This window comes from Tachypleus tridentatus, chromosome 11, assembly GCF_004210375.1.
Source record: "Tachypleus tridentatus isolate NWPU-2018 chromosome 11, ASM421037v1, whole genome shotgun sequence".
NCBI classification, from domain to species: domain Eukaryota; kingdom Metazoa; phylum Arthropoda; class Merostomata; order Xiphosura; family Limulidae; genus Tachypleus; species Tachypleus tridentatus.
In genome coordinates, this window is record NC_134835.1 from 87678094 (window position 1) to 87687655 (window position 9562).

At 33.1% G+C, this 9562-nt stretch overlaps 1 long non-coding RNA gene across 1 annotated transcript in view; it reads right to left on the minus strand.

Annotated features, from left to right (window-relative positions):
• Positions 1–9145, minus strand: part of LOC143232702 (uncharacterized) — a 142144-nt gene extending 132999 nt beyond the window's left edge. Inside the window, exon 1 of the long non-coding RNA XR_013017676.1 lies at positions 8975–9145. This is a non-coding gene — a long non-coding RNA (uncharacterized LOC143232702). The remainder of the gene's footprint in view (positions 1–8974) is intronic.
• Between the last annotated feature and the right edge of the window lie 417 nt (positions 9146–9562).

Consider the following 9562-nt stretch of genomic DNA (forward strand, 5'->3'; position numbering starts at 1 on the left):
TTGGGTGAGCAAACAAAATAAATACAGTTGTGACTCTTGTAATGATGATATATACATAATACTCATGATGTATTTTTAATCCTTTTACGTTTATTTAGGAGTGCGAATAGCATTAGAACATTGTGTCTAACTCTTTATACAACGAGCAAATTGTTTAAATGTTGTATATTTTTTCTTTTCACGACCTGCTGATAAGTCTTCAATAGACAAAACTGCAGCCTACAACATACTTTCAGATAGAGACAAAAAAATAGATTTTTTTTTTTTTGAATTTCGCACAAAGCTACTCGAGGGCTATCTATGCTAGCCGTCCCTAATTTAGCAGTGTAAGACTAGAGGGAAGGTAGCTAGTCATCACCACCCACCGCCAACTCTTGGGCTACTCTTTTAACAACGAATAGTGGAATTGACCGTCGCATAATAACGCCCCCACGGCTGATTTTGGCGCGACGGGGATGCGAACCCGCGACCCTCAGATTATGAGTCGTACGCCTTAACACGCTTGGCCATGCCGGGCCCGAAAATAGATCTACAACAAAATAACTGCTGTTTTTGGGTAGTGTTGTATGAAGGCTATAATTGGATAGAGGAACAAACTTAAAATATGAATGTTTAATTTATCATTGAATTAAAACAATCTGTAACATGTATGAAGTATTCATCAGATATTTTAATAATATTGTTTTTCAATATTTGTATTATTTTTCTAGAATCTACATAAGAAATTATGCAGTTAATAAGAAAACCTGAAATTAGCAATCAGTTACAAAGACAGCGAAAGTACTGGTTTTAAATACAGTGTAAAGACAGCTATCCTGTTTTGTTTTTTTCATCACAAAATGTAGCAGTTTAGCTAACGTGAAAGTACAGATGTACTTAAATCTTTACCATGTATATGTATGAAATAGAATCCATATTGCATTATGTCGCTTCGCTCAAAGGAGCGCCTAGCAACAGAAGTTTGCTATTTTAGAAAAGTGTAGGCTGTTTTGTTAACACTGTTTACACCATGTCTGGCTGACAAACGACACTCTATAGGTTGGTAGTTGTTTTAGAGAAGCTGTACAATGAACGTGGAAGACGCTATCATGTTAAAGTTGAATTTTACATTGAGAAGGTTGGAAGATTAAAAGTTGCGTATAAGTTATAATACAACTGTATCGAAATCATACAGTATATTTTTAGGCTCCAGTCTTCAACACGTAATCTAAGACTTTCTATTTATTTCCCGTTTTCATAACCCTTATATTGTGCGAAACTATATTGATAATTTCAATCATATTAAACAATAATATTTGAAGTGGCTCTATTTTGCACCTTTTGATACTCCAAACGGAAGATAATTGCTGCTCTGAACGGAATGAGTATATACCTCCTGTCATCTGAAGGTAACACATAAGCCCATCCATGTCATCTGAAAGTAGCACATAAACCTACTCATGTCATCTGAAGGTAGCACATAAACCTGCCCATGTCATCTGAAGGTAGTACATAAACCTACTCATGTTATCTGTAGGTAGCACATAAACCTATCCACTAGGAGGGACTACTCGCAAACCTCAATATTTTTTTTTTCTCTTTGGAATATTCAAATTTATTTAGAAAGATATTTCAATAAACATAAGCAATCTGATAGAGACAAAAATAGATCAAGTTGTTTTTCTAATGAAACTATCTTGAAAATACGAAACACCTCGTAAATCTGAGTAATTGTATGTAAAAAATAAACTTACAAAACGTAACAGCTTGCTATACTATTAACAAGCTTATGTTAAGCGGCTTATATCTACACAAAAAATAATTACTAGTTTGGGGTAGTGTTGTATGAAAGCTATAATAAGATATAGGAACAAACTTAAAGTATGAATGTTTAATTTATCGTTTTTAAAAATTTGTCTTAATAATTTATCTTTAGAAATAATGCTATTCCATGTGTCATCTAGCACACATCACACTATGTCAGTTTTGGATAGCATCTACTCATTGTTAAGTAAAGACACCACGACTTAGCCTTAGACACAAAGTCTGTACAACGGACTCTTATCTGCCTTGTGTCCACGTAGGGATGAAGATTATATTACAAAGTCCCTTTGAAATAGTTACGATAATATATTCTTTCTAAGAATTTTGCCTTTTAACTGTTATGCATAAACAAAATTCGTACCCCAGTGAGACAGCGATAACATTATGGATTTAAAACACTAACAACAGCAACATAAAGGTAAATCAAACTTGCGAATCTTTTTACTTTAATTTTTAAACACAGATGTTATTCGTTAGTATCTTTCAATGTTACTTTTCACAAGCGCAAGATGAGTACATGTTCATAATTCTTCTACACTTTAACATATTAAATAGTTAGCTTTAGAGATGTTGTCACTATTACGACCGTAAATTTTGTGTTTCTTTTAAGAGATTGGTAACAAGTAGTTTTTCTTCTAAATGTAAAAATAAACCTTTCACATTTACTCACTTATTTTTCATATGTGTTTTTGTAAGTCAAAGTGTAAGTATATAACAGTATATTTTACTGAAAAATGTGTGTTTAACACCTTAAAGATTTACTCATTTATTTTTCATATGAGTGTTTTTTACAAACAGTCTCATAACATACGAATATATTATCAAATAAATATTTTTCACAATTTTACATTAGCAAGAAACATCTTGATAAACAAATATTATTGTTTGTAAAATATCTTATCTGTTTAATAGATTATTAACAAAATGGAAGACATACTGCCGTTAATCAGCTTATGTTGTTGTTTTGAGTTCTCTTTTCTTGAGAGTGGCCCGGCATGTCCAGCTGGTTAAGGCGCTTGATCGAGGGTTGTGAGTTCGAATCTCCGTCGTACCAAACATGCTCGCCCTTTCAGTCGTGCGGGTGTTATAATGTTACAGTTAATTTCCACTATTATTTGGTAAAAGAGTAGCCCAAGAGTTGGGTGTTGGTAGTGATGACTAGTTACCTTCCCTCTAGTCTTACACTGCTAAATTAGGGACGGCTAGCGCAGATAGCCCTCGTGCAGCTTTTCGCGAAATTCAAACAAACAAACTTTTTGAGAGGTGGGGCTGTGGAGTTCACGCTTTTCAGGAGTAAAAGTGGACGATATGCAGAGACATTTATCATGTTTATACTGTCATCGTTGTTGTTTAGATGTTTGTCCATCACAACAAAAATTCTAACAAGTCCGAATGCTGGTACAGGTGTTTTTATCCAAAAAGAGCGTCGACAAAGAGCAAATAATGCAAATGTTCGTCATTTTTCCTAATATTAAAACGTTTTTTGCCGTCCATCTAACAAGTAATATATCTTTATATAACAATGCCGCCGAAGTCAGTTACAATATTCGAAACAATGAATATTTATGAAGCATCATATTCATGTTATTGCAGTAGTAGTTTGCAATTACTAGCTAGGTTACTAGCTGTTTCATATTACTAACAATAGATTAGTTTTTATAATGTTTAAGCATACATTATCCTATAATTTTGTATATGAATAGCTTTAATACTCTTCTTGACAGCACAAACGAGTAAAAAACGTAATTACCATTTGTATATGATATACTTCTATTTGCTCTGAATTTTCCGCAAAGCTACACGAAGGCTATCTGCGTTAGTCGTTCCTAATTTAGCAGTGTAAGACTACAGGAAAGGCAGTTAATTATTATCACCTACCGCCAACTCTTGAACTACTATTTTACAAAAGAACAGTTGGATTGACCATAACATTATAACACTCTCACGCATGAAAGGGCGAATATATTTGGTGTGACGAAGATTCGAACCCACGACCCTGAAATTACTAGTCTAGCGCCCTAACCACTTGGACATACAGACCAACTCCATCTGCATTAATAAACATAACATTTGGCTCCTACAGACACTTAAAAGACGTGATATGTGCTACACGTTACAGAAAAGCTTGGGAAGATGAGCATGTCATTAAGCATGAAGTTAGATTGATATTCACACTCATAATTTGAAACATGCTTTGACATGTATGAAATAAATAGAAAATATATCATAACAAGCTATCTCGAACGAAAAAATACACAGAAAAAGGGAAACATATATAACCACAAAAAACAAAGAGCTGGATGGAAATATATTTATTATTTATATAGTAGGCACACTACACAAATAAAAGTGAACTTCTATATTTTGGGATTAATACAGCCATATACATATAAAATCTAAACTAAGAGATAAATCAATATTTATATTTTAATTTATTTCTTATACTTGCTATAATTTATACCACATATTAAACATCGTAAAATTAATATATTGCTTTAATATTGGTTATGTATATAGTTCGGTAGTGTGACCACATGGTAAGTGGATGCATAGCGTAGCTGTGATTGTGGTTACTTCATTGCTCTACTTTCAACCTAGCTAACCCAGAGCTGCAGAAAGAATGGTGAGTTAGGGTCTTTGTTTTACTATCACTCCTACACTGCCTTTGCATGGTAATGTACAAGTATTAAATTATGCGGGTATTCTTACTAAATTCACTGGGACCTTCGGGTATTATTACAAACTGGTGTGTAAACATATCTCATAGAAAAATCCGTCAGTCTGGAAAATAAAAGGGCATTACTGGGTGCTCTTTCCTGACGAAGCACTATAAGAATCCCCCCATTACTGCTACCAGATATGACGTAACTCAAAATAACATAGACCATACTCCTGACTGACTTCTTTCAGAATAATAGTGAAAAGCGTGTCATTGGCGAGGATAAAAATTCAGCGACTTGTCTTTAAGCCTTCATAATAGGAATATAAAAAATCAAAGAAATGATATTAATACAAAGTTTTAACCTTGGATGAAGTCAAATGGCCGAACTTTAGTGAATCTACAACAAAAGAAGATAATAACATGTGGTATAGATGATAAGTTAAGAACCATGAAAAAGGCATAGCTCTAATAGTGTCACAAAAAATTCAGTGATTAAACCGTCTCATCTGATGTAAACAGCTTAACATTTTGCATCTTGCTCTAAAGCTCACGAATAACATGCCACACAAGTCCACGCATTAACATATAAATGAGAAGAAATTAGAAGAACTCTACTAAGAACTAGACAACCCCTTAAACAAAACCCGTAGAGAAAAACAATGTGTATCACCATAATAAAGAATCAGCTGAAACAAATAACGAGAGTAAAATAAACCACAGTACAATCGCAAAATTAAATGCCGATCCTAAAACATCAATAAGCTTGGAAGTACAGAAGAAAACACAAGCCACCTATATTAGACAAATAGACAGTGAAAAACTTGAAGGATAGTAAGTCAGAGTATGCATACATCACCACAGAAATTTTGAAACATGAAAACAACATCATCGCTATCTTCATCAAAATTTGCAATGCGTTTGGTCGACTAGCATTGGCCAACATCTTATTATCCCATTATTGAAAAAAGGAGGAACCTCGGGCATTTCAAGAACTACTGCACATCAGCCGATTAGTCGTCGAAGTAAAATACAACTGTACATCCTTTTGAAGAAACTGAAGCCTCAAGTGAAAACGCTATTTGTAAAATAACAAGAAGGATTCAGAAAATATTATCTATACATTGAAGAAACTACATGATCAATATGCCTTAAAAATATCATTCTAGGATAAGATTACAAAACAACATCACCACTTGATTTGGGAAGTTACAGACAGAGTTCCTTTTAATCGCCGACAACCAATAGGAAGAAAGAATAATTACGAATAGGGTGTCAAAAATGTCGCCCCTACGACCTAATTTATCATAGAATAAGCTAAGTTGTGAGTAACATCTACAGGTTCTACAAAAACTGAGTTATTTAAAATGTAAATTTTTATCCGTACTTTAACTCAGACCAACATAATTACAATGCTTTACCAGATTAGGGATATTTTTTTATTTTTTACCTTTAAGTAACTCGTTTTTTGTAGCTTCGACTTTCTGTGTCAGTACATTTTGTGGCATTAAAACTTTCTATATTACTAAAACTAAGTTAAATATAAATATTGATCCCTATTTCTCTTTATAAAAATTAAAATTTTGATTATACTTGTATATTTTGTTTTGCATTCTTTATGCACTTTCCCAGCTTTGATAGAATTTTCATAAAATGTACAGAAAATTATTTACAGTTTCTAAAATTTATTACAAACCGAAACACTAGCAAATTATATGTACTGAAGTGATTTATCAATTAGCTTTCAAAATGTCATATGTAGCTTATGGAATAAGTTTCTTATGATGGCAAACTTTCAGAAATGAAATCACGTGTGTAAAGTATTTGCTGTGCTTGTTTTTCTGTTTGGTTAAAGAATATATTATTGGCGCATGAGCAAAACAGAATTGGAGATCCACCAAATATGGAGATATAGCCGTCCCTAATGTTTTACTTTTGAGCAAAGAGAATAGAATCAGTCATATCGGTTTTGATCGAGTAGCGAGATTGGCTGTTAAAATTAATTCCCGTTTCACTTCCTAGGATATAAGAATGTCTTAATTATATTGACGCAATCATGAAATGTGGTTGCTTATTCTTTAAAGAAAAAGTTGAGAAAGTTTCGCATTTGTGGTTAAAAATTAGCAAATTAGCCAGTTAGAATAAGCCTTATCTCTAGCTACAAATTAGTAAATTAGAATAAACCTTATCCCTAGCTTCAGAATGACTTTGGCTTCAGTACTTGAAACTACGATGGATAGAAGAGTCGACTCTTGGAAAATTACTTAACTGTTTGTGACGAATTAGCTGTATTTAGAAAATCTTTCCTTTTATTCTATTACGTGCTATATGGGAGTTGATGACGCGTTTTTTTACTTTATTATGTATTATATAGGAGACGTTACCGCTTTTTTACCCTATTATGTATTATAAAGGGGTTGGTGAAGAGTTTTATACTTTATTATGTATTATAAAGAAGTTGATAAAGCGTTTTTTACTTTACCATAGTTTATAAAGGAGCTGATAAGGCGTTTGGAGAGATTTCTGACTTAGGAGTGCTTGAATAAGTCTCTGGCTAAAATACTCCTTTCGTTTCTTTGTTATTTCTATCTCGTCAATTTCCATAAGTGCAATAAACTCAACGCATGCAACATATCGTCACTATCAGTTTCTTTTGTTGACTTCACACCTTCAAATTCTTCAGACTGAGTCTAGATGTCGTAAGATGAACAGTATTTTGTCAAGCGTAGTTACATCATCATTACGTTACCTACCTTTCCCAATGTGAGTTATCTTCACTCTTATAACGCTCCTACATCTAAAATTGCAGAGGACATTTAGTGGTATAGCGGTAATAACTAGATTTTGATCTTCTGATCCGAAGTTCGGTACCTTCACCACTGAGCCATGCCTTGTCTCTTTTGTACTTTTTAAAGCTTGTAAGTTTTCAGTATTTAATATCACAGCTATATTCTTCTATTAACTGTACACGTTTTTACTGATGTAGGTTCCATACTAAGTAATTTGTTTTATACTCAAGGATATCCGGATAAATAGATTTGACTGATTACTTTACTAAAGCGATATTAATACACTGTCTTTCTGAAAAGATTAATTTTATTTTAGTTTAATCCTATCCTTACCAATTGTTATTATGGTTAATCCTGCAAACGCATAGCAGGTACTAGCTTATAAAAAATGAAGCTGATTATTAAACGCTATTTTGGAACATGTTTATTCCCTTTTTCTCTTTTTTTTTTTTTTTTTTGAGGGGGAGGAGGGATATTCCTTTCGGCTAAGACTAGCATCTGTACAAAGGGTAAAATTCATTATCTTAGCTTTGTCAACTCGTTTTCCTATCAGGTATTTATTTTTGATAGTTTGACGATTATGCAAGAAGTATAATCCACAAACAAGTCTGGAACAGTTTTAAGTTATTCAGTTAATTTAGTATGTTTTCTACAATCAGGCGTTCGATTCCCCTCGATGAACATAGGAGATAGCATGATGTGGCCTTGCTATAAGAAAAACACACACACATACAATAAACTATCCCTGCGCAAGCGTAGAGGGGACGTAACAGGTAACATTTAGTAATGACATATTTTATTGCGTACTTAGCTTTATCTTTCTTCTACCAAGGGTTCAATTCAGTTGAGTCTAGTAAGGATATAATAACTAACAATACACTATAATGTAACTACTTGTATACTTAGTTTTATTCTTCCATATTTCCATATAGCTCAGTACAGTGACTCTATAGGTCAAGAAAAGTTTTTGAATGAGCCATCAGGTAAAGAACTTAGCTTTATCCTTTCTTGGCAGTGTTTTCACTGTTATGAGTTATAACAAATATATAACTCATCCTGGTGAGTTTATATGTCAGACAAAACTTTTTAATAATCCTCCAGGTTACAAATTTAGCTTTAACCTTCCTTCCCGTTGTTTTTTGTATAATTTCAATTTGGTAAGTTTATACCTAAGGAAAATTTTTGCAAAGCCCAATCAGGCTAAAAGTTAATTCTGCCCTTCTCTGCCCGTGTTTTCGTGTTTCTCAGTCTGACAGCTGGCAACCACACATAACAAGAAAATAGTCTAACCAAGACCTTCTCGAGATTTAATTACATGTGGTTATCGTGAAAACAACTTAATTTCTCATTTGTTCCAACTGCTTGTGAATTTACTGATTAATTAATAACTATACTCAACCTTAAGATCTCCTAATACACCAAAAACAAAACACTTCAGAATACAATTTTTAAAAATATCTTTTGTGGCGATCTGTTTCACTTTCTTCGTACTATTGCATAATATTACATTTTAGTTTTTATGAGATTTAGAATTAATTTTAAATCTTAGCTTTTGAAATTATGGTATCTATCGCTTTAGAATTGTTCTTAAGCTTATATATTATCCGACACTGGCAGAAAAAAAATTTCTTGACACCTCAGTAAGTTTTACTTGACCTGGTTTCAGAGATAATGTTCGAAACTCTATTTGCACATCTGATATTAATAATAAATTTTGCCATACCTACTTTCCTGCGTGGATCTAGACCGTCTGTCACCCTAGTAACATATTACTTGAAAGATTTTGGTCCGTTTAGCCAGAAACGAGAGGATAATCAACTTTCCCGTCTCGGGGCAACGGCTGAAGCTCTTCGCATCAAGGCGTAGGTTGTTTTGCGTGACGCTACAAGGACCAACCGTAGACCAGTGAAGTTCGAAATTTTCACTCTCGACGAAAGTGTTTTAAATACCGAATCTACGCATGTCAGTATTGAAGATACTTAGCAATGTCGCAACTTCAATCTTTCAACAAATAAATATATGCAGAGGGAGCCACTAGATGATGAGTGAGTTCTCAATCAGAGATGCACAGTCTTATGAAACAAATTAAACAAACTGAACAATTGTTTTAGTAAAACATAAAAAACAAACTTATTGTCAAATCTATCATCATACGAAGACATATCGTTTACTAACATTAAAACAAACAGTGAATTTGCAAAACTTTTGGAAGGTTTAGATATTATGAAAATTATAATAATGTAAAATTGGTTACACAAAATCAAGTAATAAATTAGTCGCCCTTCTTATAATGTATTAAAACATTCTATGA